This window comes from Leopardus geoffroyi, chromosome A3 (assembly GCF_018350155.1).
Source record: "Leopardus geoffroyi isolate Oge1 chromosome A3, O.geoffroyi_Oge1_pat1.0, whole genome shotgun sequence".
In the NCBI taxonomy this organism is placed as follows: domain Eukaryota; kingdom Metazoa; phylum Chordata; class Mammalia; order Carnivora; family Felidae; genus Leopardus; species Leopardus geoffroyi.
Window position 1 is genome coordinate 74,385,571 of NC_059336.1, and position 24,362 is coordinate 74,409,932.

General features: G+C 37.8%; 1 long non-coding RNA gene across 5 annotated transcripts in view; it reads left to right on the plus strand.

The window, feature by feature from the left end:
• LOC123580803 overlaps positions 1 to 22,570 on the plus strand; it is a 36,103-nt gene extending 13,533 nt beyond the window's left edge. The window contains exons 3-4 of one of the 5 annotated variants that reach the window (XR_006703460.1): positions 14,769 to 14,902; positions 22,126 to 22,570. This is a non-coding gene — a long non-coding RNA (uncharacterized LOC123580803). Of the gene's footprint in view, positions 1 to 385; positions 464 to 5,166; positions 5,476 to 14,768; positions 14,903 to 22,125 lie in introns of those variants that run through there. The other 4 variants (XR_006703459.1, XR_006703463.1, XR_006703461.1 and 1 more) reach the window with 4 other exon arrangements.
• The last annotated feature ends 1,792 nt before the right edge of the window (positions 22,571 to 24,362 follow it).

The following is a 24,362-nucleotide window of genomic DNA, read 5'->3' on the forward strand; positions in this document are numbered from 1 at the left end:
AAATTAACACTGTTGGAGAAATGGTTGCTATCTCGCCACCCCCAATGATGTGATATGCCACCTTTGAAATATGCTCAATTCCAACTAATTTATGTTTAAAAAAAGCTCTCCAGGATATGCTGGTAACTCAGTCAGCTTACTGTATGATGTCTATGAAGAATGTAAAGATATGTGCTGTAAGCCAGAATTCCTTCTCTCTACCAAATCACAGTCCTGCAAGTGAAATGGCATGAACATAACATTTCAGTTTAACTAACATTTATTGAGTGTGTGAGGCACTGGGCTAGGAGTCAGAGCTACAAAGACAAGTCATGGTCTTTGCCCTCAAGCCTGGTAATGGGAGAAGCAAGTGCATAACCAGATGTTTGTTTTAAAATATGGTAAGAAGCCATGTGCAAGACTACTGAAGAATTCCAGGAAAGCTTCTGGGAGAGATGAATTTTGAACTGGACCAAAATAACAGGTATGAGTTCATTAGGTAGAGAAGAGGGACTGAGGGTACCAAGGGCTATTGCTGGCACAACAAATTGTATCCTGTGTGAATGGTATCCCCAAGGGTAATGCAACGCAGAACACTGCAAAAGGAGTGTTGATGAGAAGGTTAATCCAGGCAAGAACAAAGGCAGACAAGTGTAAAATAACAGTGTGTTCAAGGAACTAGAATCAGTTTGCAGTTACTCAACTGTAAAGTGAAGGTGGAAAGTAGTAGGATGCAAAGTGGAGGATGGAAGTTTCTCCGCTGTGGATCTTGGACTGTGCTCTGTGGGCAGTGGAGAACCTACAGATGGTATTAAGCAGGAGAGTGGTGTGGAGTTTTGAATTTCCAAGAGAGGTCTTGTGTGGTGAGTTGATGCATTTGAGGAAGTAAGTAAGATCAGATACAAGAACAGCATTGACACTAATTGCTATAGTTCTGTGAACGATAAGGGGGAACCTAAACCAGGGCATTATAAGAGTACTCAGTGGGAGCTAATGTAAGAGATATTTGGGGAGTACAAAATCTGGACCCTGATTTACTGTAAGGGGTGAGGCTGAGGGAAGGAGGAGGATTCAGGTTTCTGAAAGGTTTAGACTTGAGAGATGATGACATCAGATGCGAAGTTTGAGGTACTTGTCAACCACTCCCGTGGATTTGTCCTGTAGCACAAGGTGAGAAACAATAAATGGCACAGGGGAAGTAGAAATAAAATTTAGAGGAGCAGAAGTAAATTCTAGTTTGCATAATCAGGAATGATGGAATCATAAAGAAAGTAGTATTTGGAGTAGGCCTTGAAGGATTGGTAAGATTTGCATTTAGCGACTTGATGGGGTGGAAATGTCCCAGAGAAGGCATGGATACCCTCAGAATATTGTTTGAGAAGAGCTGAGACTTCCTGTTTGTGACTGGAGTAAAGAGTTTGCTAAGCATGATAAAGAGGATGTGGCTGGAGTGGTGGGTTGGAACCAAGTCATGAATGCCTTAGGGTTCTATGCCTAATGGGCCTTGGGCTTTGCATTGGGCAAGTGTGCAAGCAGAGCCATGCTTTGGGAAGAATGATCTCAGGTAGTAAATGAGACAAAATAGAGGCAGAGAGATTGAAGCCAGACAGAAGAGTCAGGATGGTGCACCAGAATGCTAGAAACAGGAATAGAGAGGAGGGGACCAGCAGTGAAAACGATTGGGTAGTTCACTGCATTTGGTAGTGTGGCTTAGGTCAAATGTTATAAATGGTTGGATTACAAGGGATTGAGAACATGCTGCTGCCTCCATAGAAATAAAGGAGTCTAAGAGGAACAGATTTATAAAGATAATGGGGCACCTTCAAAGAGAATACACTTCAAAGTGTGTCCCCACTTGTCTTTTTCTTTATTATTGGCAAAAAGATTTAAAAAAAAGGAGGAGGTAGTATGCCTCCTTATACTGGTTGACTATAGTTAGAAATTCTTGGCTTTAAATCTCTGCTCTGTTCTTTATTAGCTGTGTGCACTTGGGTGAGAGTTCTAAGCACTTTAAGTCTGAGTTTCCTGATCTGGAACATGGAAATAGGAAGACATCCAGTAAGCTTGTGAATAACACATAGTTTACATTGAATAAATGCTAGCTGCTATTATTAGAATTCTAAAAAGAAGGAAATGCAGAATAGAATTCTTATTCAGTTACTATGTTCAAAAATACAATTTGTTCAAAATTTTCATCAGCTCTTCTGATGGACTGAAGGGTTGGTAGGAAAACATTGATGTCATGTTATAATAATCCAGCTGGTGGTTACTAGCAACCATGCAAACTCTAGAGATTACCTCTTCGACTTAATATCTTAAAGATGTCCTGACCTGAATCCCTTAGACCTGGCTCTGAACCTATAGCTCTGTGCTGTGAATTCAGAGAGATCCATGCAGTGGGTCAGGATACTTTACAAAATACAAAAGATTGTTTTTATTTTTACAAAATTTTTTTTTCAACGTTTATTCATTTTTGGGACAGAGAGAGACAGAGCATGAACGGGGGAGGGGCAGAGAGAGAGGGAGACACAGAATCGGAAACAGGCTCCTGGCTCTGAGCCATCAGCCCAGAGCCTGACGCGGGGCTCGAACTCACGGACCGCGAGATCGTGACCTGACTGAAGTCGGACGCTTAACCGACTGCGCCACCCAGGTGCCCCAAAAGATTGTTTTATATAATGTCAAGTAAATGGAAACAAGGCTGATGACTTCAGTGAAAGTCATAGGCATTTTCAAGTGAGACCAGTAGAATGAATGAATTTATTTATTTATTTATTTATTTATTTATTCTCTCTTTCTGAGAGAGTCAGAGCGTGAGGGCGGGAGGGGCATAGAGAGAGAGGGAGGCACAGAATCCGAAGCGGGCTCCGGGCTCCAAGTAGTCAGCACAGAGCCCTGTGCGGGGCTGGAACTCATGAACTGTGAGATCATGACCTGAGCCGAAGTCGGACACTCAACAGACTGAGCCACCCAGGTGCCCCCAGTAGAATACATTTATAACTTGAGATAATTTTAAGAGTTTTCCAGAATCCTAGTTATGTGTATTAACGTGCTATTTAGGTGCTTTGGAGTCTCTAATGCGAATAAAAATATTTTCTGTCATCATCATAGTAATTGATTCTTGCAAGAATCATCAATGGAGCTAAAACTAGTGGGTAAAAATCTGAGGAGTAACAGATTTGATTTAGATCAATCTCATCTAAAATTTAGCTTCCTTCTGTTTTCATAACAGTTCCAGAATATCTCTCCTCAAGTCAGTCTTTTTTCTTATATTTGTCCTCAATACACAATACATTCACTGACTTCAAAGAGTTCAAAAAGTAATGGAAATCTCATTTATTGCTGTTTAGCATGGGAAACACTCCTGCAGCCTTTGGACCATGGAGAATTCAGTTCCCACCAGAGGGCGCTCGGTTGTCACTTAAGTCACCATTTTGGGTTTTGGGACTTCCTTTGTAACTCAAAAAGTAAAATGGAATTTTTATTTTGTACATTTGTAGGTGAACTTAGAGATTTGAGGATTAATGTAACTAACATTTTAAAGCTTGGGTAGGTCTTGCTTTTACTTCCAGGTTAAGGACAATTACCTAAATGACATATCAATCAGAATCCCTTACCAGAAACCAAAAACCAAAAACCAAACAAAAACCAAACAAAACCACTATAGAACACAAAGCAAAACAAAACAAGTGAACGTCCATTTTTTGTTTTATTTTGTTTGTTTTTTTCAGCAAACACTTCCAGTCTGGGTTCATTGCAGGTTTGAGAGCCATAGTTTCTTCTTCACCTCATTCACTTACTCTGGAATTAGGTCATTAAAGGAGAGGTGGGGCCAGGATGGGAGGAACTCAGTTTCAGGGCCTACGTGCAAGGTGCTGACACTCCCGTGAGTCTTGCTTCTTTCCCAGAATGGTCTTGCCTTCCTTGAGACTGTGTCAGGTGTTCTCAAAGTCTCTCCACCAGCAACATCAGCATCACCTGGGAGCTTGTTAGAGGGCAAATTCTTGGGCCTTACTCCAGACCTACTGAGTCAGAACTTCTGGGGGTGGTGCCCAGCAATCTGCATTTTAACAAGTTCTCTGAGTGATTCTGATGTATGCTACAGTTTGAGAACCACTAAGCTAGACACTTTGTTTTTGCAAGGCAAGCTGCTTTTGGGCAATAGGAGCCTCAGGATTATTGTTTATTTTTCATTCCAAGAATTAGGAGCAGACTTTCTCTAGGCCAGGTCTCAAAACTTTTAGGTAAAAGGTAGTATCCAAGTGATTTTCTGCCTGCTTCAAGCTTCCAGAGAAGCTTGTTTTTCACCAGTCTAAGCAGAGGTACCAGCCCATGGAAGGAAGTTTTGGAAATAGATCACTCACATGTAGAAGGAACCAAGAGAATCCGTTAAGAATTTAGGAAGGAAGTGTAATGTGATGGTTAGGCCTACAGATTCTGGATCCATCTTGCCTGCTGTGACAGCTCTGTGTGATCTTGGGCAAGCTGTTATTGGTTTACCTGTCTAGAACTCAATTTCCTTATGTGCATATTAGGGATGATAATAGTACCTATGTCATATGCTTGTTATGAGAACTAAATTAGACAAGATTTCTAATGTGATTAGAACAGACCATTGGCACAATGTAAATGTTTAGAAATACTGTGCTCTCCACAGCACAGGTCCCCCTACCGTCCTACCAGCACAATACTGTCCCTTTTGGCTAGCAGCAAAACAACCATAATCATACTTTTTTCCCAATTCTTAATGGGAAAATCTTAATGTAAACAATCTCCATCACATTTATACAGGTGACAGGAGTCCTAAGAGCTCCTTTGGAATCAGAACTTTTCTTTTAATTTCAGCCCTCCTACCTAATAGATGTTCAGCTTTGAGCAAATTACTTAACCTCTCTTTAAATCTCACTTTCATTTTTATTTGTAAAATGGGATTATAATTCACATCTTATAGGGTTTAGTGTGAGAGAAAGGAACACAGTCAGTGGGCAAATTGTAGAAATAAAGCAGCGTTATCTGTATACTACTGTTCCCAGGAAATGCCATAAAGAGAGTAGGATAGTTCTTGGCACATAAGAGGGCTCAGTACACATTTGTTCCTTTTCATTCACAGCTTATACATTTTGAGTATTTAGGGACCTTTTAAATCACCAAAGCACTAATTATGTTCTCGTACTGTTTACTTTTCAGCTTCACACTTCAGCTCCTGAATTTCTGGCCTGGAGTGACTGGGAGAGTCTTGTTTTCCCTTCTTCTCACATGGGAACCTTTTGGGCTAGATTTTCTAGTCAGCTCTTTCCCATTTCTTTAGGCTGACTTGCCCCCAAGATCACAAAACTCATATTTTTCATTTTAGAAAATTTGGAACATTTCAATAAAGCATAAATAAGAAAACGAACATTGCCAATTCCTCTCCAAAAGAAAACATCATAAATGATTTGGTATATTTCCTGCTAGACTTTCCTACCTTTGCTTCAATAAAATTGCTATCATAAAGTATGTTCAATTTTCCTTCTTGCCTTGGGGTTTCCACAGATGTGATCCTCCTGGCCTGGCATGTCCTTCCATGGCCTAGGATGCTCCTTATTTTCCCACCCCTTCATCCTATCCCAGCCACCCCTGATGTTTCAGATGAGGCCAGGTTTCTTTTTAGACATTTTTAAAGCATGCTGTACTCTTTCTGGACTTACTTCTGGTTCTTAGTGATATACAGTATTTACTGGGTGAGTATGTGAGCAGTATTTATCTCCATGACTAAACTGTAAGCTCCAGGACAGTAGGAACCATGTCTGGTTTACTTACAACTGCATTCCACGTGCCACCACAAAGCTGGACACATAGTGCATCCTCAACAAATGGTTTTCAAATGACTTAATGAGTAAATGAAATGTGTTGTAAGCATTTCTCCATCCTGGGCATGATCTTGAATGTCTGGGTTTAAGTGGCATGATTTTAACTTGTACATGGCAGGGTGATAGGTAAGATGGTCTTTTAGAATTTCAGAGCACTCCATGGATTTCTAAAGCAGACTGTTATGGTGAGAGGGATCTGTAGGCCAGGAATCAAGAGACCAATGTATTCCTTTCTGCTTTACCAGTTCCTGTGACCTTGAGTAAGTCACTGACCTTCACTAAACCACATTTTCTTTTTTCTTCTCTATTTCTCTCTCAAGGAAACTCATACATAAAATAAAACAGTGTGTGTAAAGACACTTTTCAAATTATAAAGAGCTATATAAATATGTCCAGACCATTCAAAAGATATTTTTCTTGATAGAGCCACTTGCAATTGTGCATAGAGGCTCCATTTTCAAACTTGAAATTGACTCTGTTGCCAAGAAAATCTCCTATTTCAAAGCTTAATGTTTAGAAATAATTGTGAGTCTGAATGTCTTAAATAGCCAAAATACATTAACTACTATTTTATTCCTTAAAGACAGACATAGCAGAGTTTGTTTCAATTTCATACTTGAAGATTGCAATAAAATAATTATGGTGAGTTGTGAAAACAGAAACTTAGATTTACATTTCTTTCAAATTTCAGTTGGCTGATGCAGTCAAGATATTTCTGACAGACTAGTCAATGCATGTAACTTAAATAGATTAAAAAGAAACTTTAGTTTTTGAATATACTTTATACGTTATTCAACAGTCAAGGAATATGATAAGATTTGGAAATTCCAAAATGGAGTTAACATCTCTGTGACAGCATCAGTGTTCATATTTGAAGGCAGGATGGAAGAAAGAAAATTTCCCACCAGTATGTTACATGTTAGGAACTGGAATAGGTCACCCCATGACTAAATTTTATTGGCTGATTCTTTGGTAGTTTACCACTGCCTCTTAAGCAATTTCCTTTCCATTTTAGGTTATGTGAAGGTGCTTGAAATGTACACATTGAGGAGGTAAAATATTTCAGAGAACAGATAAAAATTGAAAGTATGATAGAAGAGAACAGTCTCTTACACTCTGTGGAAATTGTGAGTTCATGGATAGAATGAGGCTGTGTTTGCTGCTTTTATTTATTAATGACTCCAACACACCGTATTGAAAGGTGATTTTTTTTTCTCCTTCTTCATAGTACCAAATAGTAAATGCATAGCATTTTAGAAGAGGAAAATCCTTTAAAGGTCTAATGTCCTTGTTTCATAAATAATATCTGATATTTACAAAGAAATTTACAATTGCTTCCAGATAGTATGGTTTCATAGACTCGTCACAACTCTGTTACTATCCTCAATTAAAAATGAGGAAATGAAGACTCAGAGAGCTTAAATGACTTGTGTAAGGTCACAGAGATGATGATAATAATGATGGGTAATATTCATTGAGTACTTGCCTCTGTGCAAAGCCATCCTCATGCATGATCACACTGAATTCTCACAAGAGTCCTAACACCTTATACATAATACATTACAAGCTGAAATTATAAATCAGTGCTCAGAAACTGAAAATATTTTTTCACTGAATGCTCTTCTATAGACACAAGATAAATATTGAATGAAATTAATGTGATTCTCTTTTTAGCTTGTGTTGTATATGAAACTGATCAATCAAGTAAATAGTATTCTCATTTTGCAAGTGAGAAAATATGGAGAATTAAGACTACCATAATAGCATTGTGGTAGCTCATGCTCACAAGCTGAGGCAAGAACCCAGTTTTCCCCAACAGACCAAGTTTCCTTTCTTTGCCATGTATTTCAGAGTATTGAGTGGGCAGTTGGCAACTAGGAGCAAAGTTAAGGACAAAGTACACCATATTCTGAATATTGAGACCAGATATTACCTGTAGGATTTAATGAGTCAGACAAATGACTCTCTCTCCCTCCAGGAAACTCCTCCCTGTGCCCTGCCCATCATCATCTGAGTCTGAACCACTCCTCAAACCCTATCTACTTTTTGACTAGATAAGGGGAGGTGGACATGTTGTTAGAGTCATGAATTTTGGCCTACTGGAAAGCACTGCGGCTTCCCCTTTGAGGGTGCTCTGAGGACCATCTGCAGAAATTGGGATTAAAAGAAGATAATGATATCTTTTTTAAAAAAGTTCATTTTGAGAGAGAGAGAAAGAGAGAGAGCAGGGGAGGAACAGAGAGAAGGAGAGAGAGAATCCCAAAAAGGCTCTGCGCTGTTAGCATAGAGCCCGACACAGGGCACGATCCCGTGAACTGTGAGATTATGACCTGAACCGAAATCAAGAGTCGGATGCTTAGCCGACTGAGTCACCTAGGTGTCCCAGAAGGTAATGATATCTTATTTCTTTGTCATCAAACCATATGATTGATCCTAGTGGTTGTATCAGTGAAGGAACAGAGAATCGAAATGAGACAATAGGGCAGAGAGAAGTGAGCTAGCAGAGCAGCCTGTGCCTACCTTGTGACATGGCAGTGATATGTGAGCCTCCCAGAAGTCAAGAAGCCTCCATGAAAAGTAGCTGGACTTGAGCTGACTTGCCAGTACCCTCCATAAGAGGCCATAGCAACTGGGGAGTATTAGATCAAGGTGAAGACTTTGTCCTGCGGACACCCCTCAGTAGTCTCTAAAGAACCCTCACATGTACCCGATGGAAGAGCCAGTGTCAGGATGTCTGCCACCCAGAGGCCAATAAGCAGCATCAGCCAAGAGAAAGCCCTAATGCAGCACTGAAAGAGACACTTGTCCCTTTCCATCTCTGCTTCTACTAGCAGCTCCAACCCTCAAGCCCACCACTCGAGAAGGAAGGATGGAAAAGTGAAGGGGAAACCAGTCCCCTTTCCCGTTTCAGGCCCTAGTCACAAATGGCCTGGCCTACAGGAAGGAAGGGGCTGCAAGTAAAGTTTTAAATTGGGCTGGATTTCTTTAACATAGTCGTTTCAAAACTGTAGGAGCTGTCCCAGAATGTTGTTAGTGGTTGGAAGTTGTACTCTGAATTCAGGCTGTTTAGAATGGCTATTACATTTGCTACAAAAATATATGTAATAGTCATGGCTTACCTGGAGAGCTATGTATCCTTTTCAAATACACAGAAAGTTTTATGAGATGATATTGTCAGGAATCAAGTAGAATCTTTAAAATCCTTCATTATTGTATGCCCAAAAGGAATGGAATTGAGAAAATATGGACCAGTAAAAAGACAACCCCCTCCTTTCTTCTGATTATTCCTTTTCCTACAGCAGGTATCTTGGCATCTGACCTGCCAGAATGAAGATCTTTGATTCCAAGTCAGGTAGTTCACTTTTGCATAAGAAATCCTGACTGATAGAGTCAATCAAACAGTATTTAACAAGTGTCTACTATCATGAGAATTATGGCAATTAAAAGCACATAAAAACGGTTCCTACTTTCAAGGAGGTTACGATCTAGATAAACATGTACTCATCAAAGATAAGAGAGTGTATGACAAGTGCTAAACGAACAGAAGTGACAGCAAAAGTACTCTCTGAATTGAGATGACCTGGATACCTTCTTGCAGTGGTCATCAGATCAGAAAAGGTGAGACTTGAGCAATGCCGTGAAGAATGGGTAAGAGTAAGTGGGCAGAGACAAAGGGCTGCTGTATGAGGAAATGGGCAGAGATCAGGGTGGTTTGGAGGTCGCACTGGAAGGTATTGAGTCCCCTCAAACAAATTCTTCATTAGCCAACTTTTCTTTGCAAATATTGGAAACCTAATGCAAATTGGCTTAAAAAAATAAAGGACATTTATTTATTGGCTTATGTAGCTAAAGAGAAGTAGAGGTAAAGGGGGCTGTAGGGTGCATTAATTAGGGCTGTAGCTCCATTTCTCCACTGTTCTCATAGCCTTCTCTTTATTATCAGCTTGGTGTTCTTGTTGGTTGCAAGATGATTCCTCAAGTGTATAAGTTAACTATTGCTGCATAACGATCACTTCAAAATTTATGAATTAAGCAGTCAACGTTTCTTATGTCACAATTTCTGTGCAACAGGTATCTAGGCATGGCTTAGCTGAGTGGCTCTATCTCAGAGTCTCTCACAAGGCAGGAGTTAAGATGTCAGCCAGGCTGTGGTCGGTCATCTGAGGCTTCACTGGGGCTGGAGAATCTACTTCCAAACTCACTCATTTGGCTGTTGGCTGGAGGCTTCAGTTCCTTATTAGATGGGCCTGTGTATGGGTTTCTCATGTTATAGCAGTTGGCTTTCCAGAGAGCAAGTGATGAGAGAGAGAAAGGGGTAAGGAGAGGGAAAAGGAGGAGAGAGAACCCTGTATGTTATAATGTAATCTCTGAAATGACATACCATCATTTCTTCCCCACTCTATTGGTCATACAGACCAATTCAGGGACACTGTGAAAGGGGTATTATTCAAAAATGTGAATATCAGGAGGCTAGAATCATTGGGGGCCACCTTAAAGTCTGATTACTACATCTGGCTTATATGATTCCTCGTTCATATCCAGGAGAAGAGACTTGCCTCTTTTAGCCACTGAACAAAACTTCTCAGATTTGCTCTGATTGTACCATCCTTAAGCCAATTACAGTGGCCAGGTGAATAACAGCTACTGAGTGACTTAGGTTTGGGTTATGAGCCAATGTTAGTTTCAAGGAATACAGGATGACAATGATTGGCTTAGACAGATTAAGGTCCACCTGTAGTGGGAGATGTGTTTTGCTGCCAAACAGCATGGTTGCTCCACGAAAGGAGTGGGTGATATGTTTGGGAGGCATCCACAGCGTCCTCTACAGTCTGCCTCTGGCTATTCTCAGCATCCATACATATCTTCCTCCCTACCCATACACTGTTAACATGCATTTACAGCCTCTATCTAAAGGGAGACAATCCAAAGTTCAATTCAAGCTCCAAGTCCAGCTTCTCTGGGGGTGGTCTATCTCTATCAGGTATGGATACCATTCTTCACAGTTATTATCTAAGGGGTCCACTTGTAACACAACCAATATGGAATTGTGGAGAAAGAACAGGATAACTTCAATAAAACTTTCATTGGAAAAAGAGAGGCTAGAATACAATACATAGCTTTCCCTGGTCCACAGCACACATCATAATCCACTGGACAGGAATTTTAAGCTCCTTGCCCTGGTTAGAAGAGAGAGTCTGTGTAGGGAGGATAGGAAGTGAGGTCCCAGGAACTAATTGCTGCCAGATTGTTGAGAGCCTTTTAGAACTTTAGCCTGTAGGCAATGTAGAAAGAAAGAGGATCATTGAGCATTTTTGAGTAGGGTAGTGAAATGGTCAAAATTGCTTTGGTAAAATTAATTTGGAGGCATTATGCAGTATAAATTCACAAACTCCTTAAAATAATGCCCTGGGGATAAGTTTCCTCACATAAACTGAAGGTGATGCTTGCAAAAGAAATGTTAACAGCTTCCACAGTAAAAATCCATGTATAACCCAGGTTTGTCTCTTTCCAAATAGAAACTGTAAGTTGTTTCTAGGCACCTACATGAAACAAACAGGGTGGTTCACGTTGTGTCACTTCCCTGGCATTGATTCCAAATTAGAATGAATGAGCTTTTAAGACTGTTTTATAATAGAAAGGTAGAATTGGTAGGTAGAGAGTGATTGGGACTAAGTTTAACTTGAAAAAGTAAGAAAAAAATTAGTAGGGAAAGCTTTTTAGATAAAAATAACCCTTTATTTGTGCATGGTGAAGTAAATAAAAAAATTACTGTTTTGTTTTTTAAAGATTTTATTTTTGAATAATCTCTATACCTAATGTGGGGCTTGAACTCATAACCCCAAGATGAAGAGCTGCATGCCCCACCAACTGAGCCAGCCAGGCACCCCTAAATATTACTGTTTATTACTACTGTAAGCCCAATGCAGTTAGCTGGTTAAAAGTTTGTGTAGACTGTGAAGCATTTGTATTTTAAAGAATCAAGCTGGGGGTAAGTGAGGCTGTGAGCACACAGTGTCACCTGCCATTGTGAGGGGTCTTTACTAATTCAGGACATTAAGGAATATCCTCTTCATAGTGATAAAGCCTGTGAGATTTCTCTTCAGATGGTCTGGAAGGAATCCAAGAAGGGAAGTGATGGAAAAATGGATTATTCCTATTCGAAACTTCAGATTATTAGGATTGGATTTGTATTTTGACTTACTCCTAAGAAACAGATTCTAGAACCTCCCTCCCAACCCCAACACACACACACAATAAAGTTGTTATTTCTCTAGTCTACAGCCTTGAGTGAGTATGAGTGAGTGAAATGTATAAAAGAAAACATTTTTTGAGGTAGGAATAGATTCATCATTGAGTTTCCCTGCCAAATTCAGAATTAGATAGTGGAAAAATACTATTTATTTTGAGTTTGTGAATCTGCCAGCGAACTGTTGGGAAAAATAAAGACAAGCCAGATGAGGACTTGGGTTATGGAATGAACCATAGATGACATATGACTGAACTTTTTGAAAGAAGAATATAGTTTTTCCTACTTTTATTTCCCAGTTTTAGAGTCCTTAATAACTTTGATTTGCAGCATGCTTTTCTATTGTACTGAACTATAGCAGCAAAATGGAAAACACAGCATACTGCAGTGTTGAAATCGACCTTAAGGGTTGGGAAATTGAAAATATCAAGTTTCCATAGTAACACTAATTTAGTCAGATCACACATGTTGTTTCTGAGCCATTAGTTTACTCTTATGATGTTAAAAGAACATAATATTTACTCTGTAATGTGGTTAAGTTAATGTTACAATGCAAAGCAATTTCATATTTTCTGCATGTACATTTTATTATGGTAGGCTTGACATTTGATTGCTTGTAATATTTTAGAAAATGTGAAAATGTTCTAAAAGCTTTTTTAAAAAGTATCTTAAGATAATTAAACAGGAAATCATGAACATATCATACTTAGAAAAATAAGGTAAAGATTAACTGAATTTTGTAAGTTTGCATCAGCATTTTTTTATGTTTGTTTATTTTTGAGAGAGTGAGAGAGGACACAGAGCATGCGTGGGGGAGGGGCAGAGAGAGAGGGAGACACAGAATCCAAAGCAGGCTTCAGGCTCTGAGCTGTCAGCACAGAGCCTGACACAGGGCTTGAACTCTTGAACTGTGAAATCATGACCTGAGCCGAAGTTGCGTGCTTAACCGACTGAGCCACCCAGGTGCCCCTTGCACCAGCATTTATTGCTGAATTTCTGAGAATTTATTTGGTCTTCCAACTGGGTAGCTTTTACATGATCTGATTATAATTCTCACAGTTACCACATTCTTTATGATATATCCTTCACATCTACTAGGAATTTGTCCCAATTCCTTTTAGAATTCCCAAATTCATGAATACTACTATAGGCTGGTTGTGGGGGCCTATTATTCCACAAAGAAGCCTTTTCCTCCACAACTTTATGAGTTACTACAAAGATAATGATCTAGAGAAGGGCAAAGCTGCCTTCTCAGTGGGCCCTCCTCCAGTGCACACACCAAGCATATCTTTATGACTGGTCCTCATATATTGGTCTTCTCTTGTGTGTGGTTCAAATCTGCTTCTCAATAAAATGACAAAATGCTACATGTCATATATTCAAGGCCACTCATGATTGAGGATATTTATGCCTGTGTTTACAAGCAAAATTAGTCTGTAGTTTTATCTTCTGCTGCCATTCATGAATATTAGGGTATAAGCTACCCAAATTTCCATTCAGTTTACTAAAATTAAAAAAGAAAACAAGTAAATTCAATGAAAAAAAGTAACAGTCATGCTTTTTGAGAGATAATTCATTTGGTTGACTGGACTGTTCACTTCTTGCCTGAGTCTAAATAATGCTGAGAAATTTAATTCAATACAAGAAATAGCTACTGAATGCCAATTATGCTAGGCATTGTGCTAGGTACTGGGGATATATTGATAAATATGTATGGTAGTAGCAGTAATAAGTTGCATAGTGGGTAATAGTGCTTGGCACTTGGTAATCACTAGATACACTTTAGCTATTATTACTATTATTATTATTATTTTGAAAAGGAGAGAGAGAGAGAGAGAGAGAGAGAGAGAGAGAGGAGGAGCTGTAGTAGTATTCATGGGAACAGGAATAGAGAGAGAGGGAAAGAGAATCTTAGCTCAATCCTGCAACCGTGAGATCATGACCTGAACTGAAATCAAGAGTTGGACGCTTCATCAGTTGAGCCACCCAGGAGCCCCTATTATTACTATTATTATCACTATTTGTATTCCATGTGCCAGTACTTACTTACTTCATTTGATTCTTATAGCAACCCTGTTGAAGTTGTAGTGAATTGAAGTGGTATTACCTTCACTTTTATAGCTCAGAAACTGGGGCTTTTAAAGGCTAAGTAACTTGCCTGAGATCACCAATATGATACCTGGTAGAAGCAGAATTCACACCCAGAATACACTTGACTGCCAAGCCAGTGTTCACATACATTACTCTATCTAGCCTGTCCCTGGCTTAAAGAAGCTCTCACCTAGTTTTTCCAGGAACCTCTGTCCAATAACTAACTTATTCTGAAAGTTTCCAGAGGAGGTCTTCTGGGGCTGTATTCCAGTAACTTATTCCCCTAAAGTTAGTTAGAAAAAAAAGTCTAACACAAATCTCATGTATTACACTTGAAATCTATTCCTTCCTTAGTCTAGAGAAGAAAATATATCTACCCATGTTGCTACCCAAAGTCAATACGTTCTAGTATTTTCTCTGATGTATACTTAGAAAATTCATTGTTCAGTGAGGGGGAGGGCACAAGTTATATTATGAAAGCTTTGTTTTTCTGGATTTCTCTTTAATGTTAAAAAGCTCTGTTAAGGAACTGAATCTTTTGTTGTCTCTTTGGATACTCTTTCTGCCCTTGACTTTGATTGTGTTTCAACATTATTTTCCAGAGTCTTCTGACTGCCTGCTCATGGGATACGTTCTCACCTTGTAGTTTTTAAATGCTGTGTTTTCACACCAGATGATGGGCATAAGAGGTCATGAGAGGATGGGAAGAGAGTCAGTTAATAAAGTGAAAGCAAAGGTATGAACATTTAGGGCCAAGTTTAGTGCATAACTTCTCTTGTGTGAAATAGCTTTTTTGTGGTAAAAAAAAACTATCATTTTGGGGGAACCATGACAGAGTTTTGGATGCTGAGGCAACAGGGGAAGGAGTTGAAGTAGACTGAAACATAGAAAAGATACAGAATGAAGGTAGGGTAATTATTGTACTTCTACTAAGAGGCATCCTAGGACTTGACTATAGTCTTATATGCCCTTCAGGGTAAATGACATTGTAGAAAATCAACCTGTTTCTTCCAAAAGGAGAAATTGTTCAACATTTCCTCTTTTTTCTTGTCCAATGGCTCTTATAAGTAATGTTTTCAAACTCTAGATTAAGGGATTGTGCTCATATTTCCCCTAAAAATAAAGCCTTATGAGCACTGTATACTTAGAATTGAAGTTCTTTGTGAAAGATGGGTGAATACCTAAAAATCAGGCAACTTTCTGAAAGGAAAGTAGTCTTTATTTTAAAGGAAGAAAATTCCAGTGCATACCAAGTATGACACAAGGCTAATACCCACCCAGTGGCCAGATATATTTTCCTTAGGGATTTTGTTGTGTTTATTCCTCTAGCATTTTTTCATTCCTGACTTTTGGGGTGGCCCTTCTGTGAAGAGTTTCCTCATCCCAGCTGTTATGATGTTTAATATAGAGTTGCCAACTTCTGATCTGGCGGTTCCAAGACACAGGGTGAGGAAAACAAAGCTTTCCAGCATTTTGAATCCTATCCCCCACCCGCACTGGAATTAGTGCTTTCATCTCTGGTCAATCCTGAATTGTTTTCAACCCTAGCTTCGTCTCTGCTCTCCCCCGGAATAGCAGAACAATTACTAATCGTAAAGATCCATGTTCATGTCCGGAGTTCAAATTACTTATGCCTCACACAAACCTCAATTCATTTCTCTTTCTTCTTCTATCTCTCCCCTCTCCTCTCCTCCACCCAAGTAAATTAGCTGATTTTCTTTTGGGGAAATATTTACTTTAAAGAGCTGTTTTTTTTTTTTCCAAGATAAAAATTAGATTCTGGTTTTTAAATGAAGTAGGGTGTAATTTTTTCTTAGGAAAAACAGGATAATCATCTGGTTTTGATCCTAATGTTAGTCCATGGGATGGCTTGACATTTCCAATATGGAAAGTCATGGTATTTAGTTTTCGAAATATATAAGGATGGCTATTCCCTGCTTCTCCTTCCTGCTCTCTAGCCTTAATTGTTTAATGTTAAGGTAGAATGGTCCTGACTGGTCTTGTGTTTTATGCCTGGCCTGCAGATAAGGAGTTTGGGATAAGCAGAACTCAAACTCAAAGGTAGAAAACAAGGCACAGATATATGAAGAAACAGCCCATTTTACCAAATGTGGAAACACATAAATCTTAACAGTACTGTACCTTGTTGCTTTCTTCTGGTACATTCAACATGCTATTATACTGTGAATACTTCTGGCAACAGAAGGTATTTAGGAGATCAAATGGTGAAATAGGAAAATGTTCTTTGGTTTTCCTACTGCCCCCAAGTGTCTGGTACAACATGGCTGTTCCCATATGGCTGTGTTTAAGGACCTCACCCTCAGAGCCCTCACAAACCTGCTTTTAGACAATATCTCATGCTCTGGATCTTTTCTTCGTTGTTACCATCCAGAGGAAGGATGGGATTCATTGACCTGAAATAATTGTGTCTACTTCCCTTATACACACCTGTTCCTAGACACGTACAGGAAGGTAGACGGTTGGAAAAATATTAGCATCAATATAACGTTTTACACTTTTACAATAGGAATGTTTTAGAATTAATTCCTTATCCCCAAATAAACTCTACTTATATAACAAATTAGTGGAAATTTCAGATGATGTCAGGATAATTGGATAGGTATCTGGGAGCGGGCAGACCTTCTAGTGTTTTACAGGATTTTATGCATAAGGTCAAAGCTGCCTTGGAATCTTTACTTGTTTTCTATTGAGAAAAGTCCCTATTACTTCCATAAAAGGGTCTTAATGCAAGCTTCAAAGAAAAATGCAGATTTGTAATGAAGGAAGAATGGGTCCTTATTCTAAAGATATTTGGCCAGGGGTGCCTGGGTGGCTCAGTAGGTTAAGTGTCTGATTTTGGCTCAGGTCATAATCTCACAGTCATGGGTTTGAGCCCTGTGTCAGGCTGTGTGCTGAGAGCTCAGAGCCTGGAGCCTGCTTTGGACTCTATCTCCCTCTCTCTCTGCCCTTCCCCTGCTCGTTCTCTCTCTCTCTCTCTCAATCTCTCTAAAATAAATAAGCATTAAAAAAAAGATGTTTGGCCAAAAAATACAAAGATTAAATGGTGTCCCCAATATTTCATAGCAGTCTAGATGAGGACAACCCAGATTCCTATACTGTTTTCACTGTATTATTCTAGGACTTTTGTATGCTTGACAACTCTTGTTCACATTTCTTCTCTTTTTCCTTTTCTGCCTCATCGGTATTATTTATACTTTGTTTCCATATATGAAAAAATATTCCTTCCAAACAGTTAAAATTCCTATAAAAGTGCTTTTTTGTTTTTTAAAGAATGAAGGTAGGTACGAATCTACTTTTGCAGGATGGAGAATATTTAGGAGATCCAAGTCATATTTATATTATTATTGATATTGACATTATACTTGACTCATCCCTCAAAAATCACATATGGTGGAAACCTTTTATAATTGCTTGTGTTGAGTGGATTTGAGTATCTCGTTTACTGATGAGGCATGATTTCTTTGGAAATCTTTTGTTTATGAAAATATGCTTTGTATATCATCTACCTGAATTTGTATAATAATTAACTTTTGCAGAACTTAAGAAAATAATTCCTTCCTGTTTAAGCACTAAAATGTGCTTTTTAAATTTTATACCAATATAAAGCATAATTTTGTTTAGTATTAAGGAGCTGCATTGGTCAAAATATTAAACTATTTTTGGTTTGTTTACTCATTTTCAGTTGTCAAAATAAGCATAATTGGAAACAGCTGCCTTGAGATTGTTTGTGACAACTCTTCACATTCAGATCTAACATGGATAACTTTAAGAAAATGAGCCTTATCTAATTATGATTTTTCCTGGGTATATAGTCAGATTGCTATTCTGCAAATTAGAAGATAATTAAAAACAGAAACTGATCATTTAAAAAGTAGTACCACAGTTTTATAGAAAGACATTTTCCATGGCTTTCTCATTTTTACATAAATTGATTAGCTTCATTTGGCTATTTTATACACATCAACATTTTACTAATCTTTGGGATGATTAAAATGTAAGATTAATAAGATTAATGAAGTGTTTCCCTACCCTTTTATTTTTGTCCTCAAGCTGTACTTAAACTTTTTGTAATTTCCAGGACAGCTTAATAATATGATTTGATATTAATTAGTAAGAGATTTAGAAATTTTCAATATTTTAATACATTTTGTGATTAAATAAGTACATTTATTTTAATAGTTCCTCGGGTTAATTTATCTCACTCTAAGTGAGCTCTTGATTAAATTTAGAAATTAGGAAGCTATTGGAAATTTTTTTTAAATACCAGTTTTATACAAAATCCTACACTATTGGATAACTTTTTATTCTAAATTTATCCCTATAGTACTTACAATTTATTTTTGGAATTTAAAAAAGAAATATCGTGTGCTTAGATATTCTCTGGTCTCTCCTAGACCAGAGAGTTTGGCAAAGACCAGAATAAGGATAATCAAAGACACCTACCATGCATCTGAAAGTATGGGAACTGATAATTTTACTGTTAATGCTAGGATTCCATTCCTATGTGCACATTAACATAACTCAAAAAAGAAGGAATTGGGCTCAAAAAAACTTTGATTTTACATGGCAATATGGTAAGGCATGAAGAACACTGGACTATGGGTTGATGGTCCTGTGTTCCAAACTTTGCTTTTCTTTAAGCCATTTCTCTAGGCCTCATTCCCACCCCACCCCCCCACCCCCACTCCCAGATGTAATGATGACGGTGGATTAGATGAGTTTCCTGTTTTCACCCTCTTTGATATTTTGGAATATTTGGAATGCAGTCTACAACTGACTCCCTCTCATGTTTCCTACACTGTCCAACTCAAACATTTTGCATTTTCCTCAAGGTCTACACTTTATCACACTCATTGACTGCAGATGACTGTAATTCTGAGAACAACAAAAATAGCACATCATGAACCACAGTAAAAACAGAACCAAGGCAACAACACTTTGTTTAACACAAGCCCCTAAGTAATGAAGATGTTCTGAGTCTTTACTGAGAAGTCCCTGATGAAAAAAATAATTCATCTCCAACTTCTGCCATCTATATGTAGTAGGTGGTGATCCTTGCCCATATGGTAACCATATGAGGAAATGACTGCTTTTGCCCGCCATCAACAGAATTCCTGTTACCTTGGTAACCTTGCATTTTTTTCCCTTCAATACCTGCTGTATTCTTTGTTTGGGGAATCAATTCTATTAATGATTGGACTCCATTATAAGACTCCATTATAACATTAAAAGTAAAAATACTTTCTTTTTTTAAAAAGATCTACTCTTTTAGCAACTTTCAATTATGCAATATAGTATTATTAACCGTAGTCATGATGCTGTACATTACATTTCTCATTACTGATTTATTTTATAACTGGAAGTTTGTACCTTTTGACTTCCTTCACTCATTTCTCTGACTGCCATTTCCCCTTTCCCACCTCTTCCTTGCCTCTGGTAACAAGCAATCTGTTTTCTGTATCCATGAGCTGGGTTGCTTTTTTCTTTTTCTTTTTTTTTTTTTTTTTTTAAGGTTCTACATATAAGTGAGAACATCTGTATTTGTCTTTCTATGACTTAATAGGTGACTTATTTCACTTAGAGTAATGCCCTTAAGGTCTATCCATGTTGTCACAAATGGCAAGATTTTATTTTTTATGGCTGAATAATATGTCATTCTCTCTCTATATATATTTATCCTTCTATCTATCTAGATCTATCTACATATCTATATCATATTTTCTTTTATTTTTTTCTTTTAATGTTTTAATTTTTTTAGAGAGACTATGAGCAAGGGAGGGGCAGAGAGAAAGGGGGACAGAGGATCCAAAGTGGGCTCTGCACTGAGAGCAGTGAACCCAATGTGGGGCTTGGACTCACGAACTGTGAGGCTCAACTGACTAAACCACCCAGGTGCCCTTCTGTATTTTCTTTATCCATTCATCTGTTAATAAATACTTATGTTGTTCCCATGTCTTGGCTTTTGAAAATAATGCTGCAATGAACATGAAGGTGTGTGTATCTTTTTGAGTTAGTTTTTCCATTTTCTTTGGATAAATACCCAGAAGTAGAATTGCTGGACCACATAGTTCCATTTTTAATTTTTTGAGGAATCTCTACACTGTTTTCCATAGTGGCTGCACCAATTTACATTTCCATCAACAGTGCACAGAGTTTTCTTTTATTAATGTTTTGGTCTCTGAGTTTTTAATATTGTACACTTTGCTATCGAAGATCCTTCTGCCTCAAACAGGGTGTGTTCTTCCTCCTTTCAAAGACTAGCTCCTGCACTTGTGTTCTTCTGTCTCTCAGAACATTGTTCCCTCTACTCTGAACACCATCTTGCATCTTTAATATTTCCTCATTGTAGTCTATTTGTCTGAAATCATGGTACTCTTCTTTATCTGGAAAAAGGCCCTTTTCTTTTGATTTACTACTCATGTTATTTCCCTTTTACTACCAAAAGTCTTGAAAGGACCGTATTCACTTTCTCTGCATTAGGGTGATACAGAAATTCCAAAACTGTTTGTAGCCTGACTTCTGCCTTCAACAATCTGCTGAAGCCACTCTGTTTAAGGTGACTAAAAATTTTTCCATCACTGAGCACAATCACTTTCTCTCAGTCCTCCAAACCACTGCTGGAAAAATACTGAAAATCTTTCCTCCTTTGGCTTCTTTACATTATGTTTTCTGTTTTCCCCACCTTTCTGCCAGCAATTATTTGTCTCATCTTTCTTCTATAACTTTAGTGTTTCCTCAAAGATTTGATCAATTTGATCTTAGCATCTTTTTCTTCATTAAAAATGTTTTAATTAATTAATCTATCTATTGATTTTCAAGAGAGAGAGTGAGAGAACGTGAGGGAGGGGCAGAGGGAGAGGGAGAAGGAGAGAGAGAATCTTAAGTAGGCTCCACACTCAGCATGGAGCCTGACACAGGGTACTCTCCCACAACCCTGGATGATGACCTGAGCACAGTTTAGCAACTGGATATTGGATATTCAAATCTTTTCCCTATTTTTGTTCCTGTGTACTTTTTCCTTGTTATTTGTAGCAGTTACTTATATTCTGGATAATAATTCCTTATTAGTTATATGCATTCCAAATATCTTTTCCTATTCTGAGAGTTCTTTACACTCTATATTGTTGTTTATAAGCAGTTCTTAATTTTAATTCATCAGTCATTTTTTCTAATATGAGTACTTTTTGTGCTTGTTTAGAAAATCCTTCCTGGAGTGCCTGGGTAACTCAGTCAGTTGAGCATTATACTCTTGATTTTAGCTCAGGTCATGATCCCAGGTTGTGGGATTGAGTCCTATGTTGGACTCCACTGAGCATGGAGCCTGCTTGGGAATCTCTCTCCCTTTTTTTCTCTCTCCCCTGCTTGCACTCTCTGTCTCTCAAAAAAAAAAAAAAAATCCTTCCCTTGTCCAAAGTCAAGAAGAAATAATCCTGTATTTTCTAAAATTTGCTGGATTTCAGTTTTGTGCATGATATAAGAGTCCAGTTTCATTTTTTTCATTGTCCCAGTATCATCTTTTGGAAAGTTCATTCCATCCTCACTGCTCTGCAGTGCCATCTCTGTCACAAGCCAGGTGTCACACAAACCTATTTCTATGGTGTTTCTCAGATCTCCTGCTCTATTTTTCATCTACTTTTCTGTCCCTGTGCCAATACCATAATGTTCTGATTACTATAGCTTTGTAATATGTCTTGTTGTCCAGTACAACAAATTTTCTTCTGGATGTTTTCTCTTCAAAAGTGCTGTTATGAGCTGAATTGTGTCCTTCCCCCAAAAGATATACTGACATCTCTAAAACTTCAGAATATGACTTTTTTTTTTTTTTGGAAATAGGGTGATTACAGTAGTAATTCATTAAGATGTGGTCATATTGGAGTAGGGTGAGCCCTCATTCTTTTTTTTTTTTAATATTTATTCATCTTTTTTTTTTTTTTTGAGAGGGAGAGAAACAAAGTGTTTGCACTCATGCTCATGCAAGGGAGTGGTGAGAGGCAGAGAGAGAGAGGGAGAGAGAATGATGTGGGGCTCAGTCTCATGAACTGTGAGATCATGACCTCAGCTGAAATCAAGAGTCTGATGCTCAACCTACTGAGCTACCTAGGCGCCCCAGGTGAGCCCTTATTCTAATATAATGGGTATTCTTATAATATGCTGGCCATATAAAGACAGAGGCACAGGGAGAAGGCTATGTGACCATGAAGGCAGAGATTGGAGTTATGCAGCTGCAAATCAAGAAAAGCTGAAGATTTTCAGGAAACCGCTGGAAGATAGGAAGACACAAAGAAGGATTCTCTGTACAGGTTTCAAAGGAATCCGGTAACACCTGGATTTTAGAATTTTCGCTACCTGAAATATGAGACAATAAATTTGTTATTTTAAGTCACCCAGTGTGTGGTACTTTGTTACATAGGGCATCTCCAGGAAACTAATACAAGCGCCTTGATTGCTTTTGGCCTTTTGCATCAATATAAATTTTAGAAGTAGTTTGTCAAGTACCATAAAAGCTTGTGATTTTGATAAGATTGCATGAATCTACAAATAAATTTGGGGAAGAAGTTACATAGTTTTACTATTGAGTGTTCCAATAGTTGAATATAGTATTCTTCTCCATTACTTAAGTTGTGTTAAGTGTTCTGAACAAAGTTTTATGATGTTTTTTGGGAATGTTTATTTATTTTTTAGAGAGAGAGCACATAAGCAAGGGAGGGCAGAGAGAGAAGGGACAGAGGATCCAAAGCAGGCTTTGCGCTGACAGCAGAGAGCTCGATATGGGACTTGAACTCACAAACTACAAGATCATGATCTGAGCAGAAGGCAGATGCTTAACCGACTGAGCCACCCAGGCACCCCTCTAAGATTTTCTTTATAAAGGTCTTAGAAATCTTTCATTAGATTTATTCCTAAGTAATTGGTAATGTTTAATGCTATTGTAAATGATGTCTTTTGTAAACTTAGGTTTTCCATTTGTTGCTGGTATAGAGAAGAAATAGAGTTTTTGGACATTGAATTAATATTCAGTGACTTTACTAAACCTTCTTGGTCTAAATTATAACAGTTTATTTGGGTTTTTATAAAATCATTATCATCTGTAAATAATGATAGTTTTTTTTCTCTACTTTAGTTTCTTATTTTTAATTTTTTAAATTTCTTCCTGAATGGGTCCTCCCCTACAATGTTGATTAGAAACAGTGATAGCTGGGTACCTAGGTGGCTTAGTTGGTTAAGTGTCTGACTCTTGATTTTGGCTTAGGTCATGATCTCATGGTTGTGAGATTGAGGCCCGGAGTCAGGCTCTGCACTGGGTGTGGAGCTGAAGGCTGCTTAGGATTCTCTGTCTTCCTCTGCTCCTCCCCTTCTCTTTCTCTCTTTCACAAAACAAAACAAAAAACAAAAACAAGAACAAAAACAAAAAAACAACAAAAAGAAACAGCGATAGCAGTCTTCCTTGTCCTGTTCCTGATTTCCAAAGGAAAAATTTTAGCATTTAAATTAAGTGTGATATTTGCTGTATGTTTTGTAAATATCCTTTATCAGATTAAAAATATTTCCTCCTGTTCCTTGTTTGCTAAGAGTTTTATTTGGTTAAATCATAAGTGAGTGTTAAATTTTATTAAGTGCTTTGATCTGCATCTATTGAGATGATCATACTATTTTTCTCTAATTTGTTAATGTGGTGAATTACATTACTTAATTTTTGAATATTAAACCAGCCATGAATTTCTAGGATAAATACACCTTAACCATAATCTATTATTATTTTTACATGTTGCTAGATTAGATTTATGGATATTCTATTAGAATTTTTGCATCTCTCTGGTCATAAGTGAGTTTGGTCTGTAATGTATTTTTCTTTTCTTTTTTTTCTCACAGTTAAAAATTTTTAAATAATAAACTTTGGTTTTCAGAGTAATTGAACAGAAAGTAGAGTTTCCATTCACCCTTGCCACCATCCACAATTTTACCTATTATTAAAATCTTGCATCAGCATGATACAGTTATTACAATTATTAAACCAGTATTGACACATCTTTTTTTTTTTTTTTTTTGTAATAATCTTTCTTATATTGTCATTGTCAGGTTTTGGTATCAAAATTATGCTAGCCACATTAAATGAATTGGACAATATTTCTTATTTTTCTATTCTTTGGAAGAGTTTATGTAAAATGGGAATTATT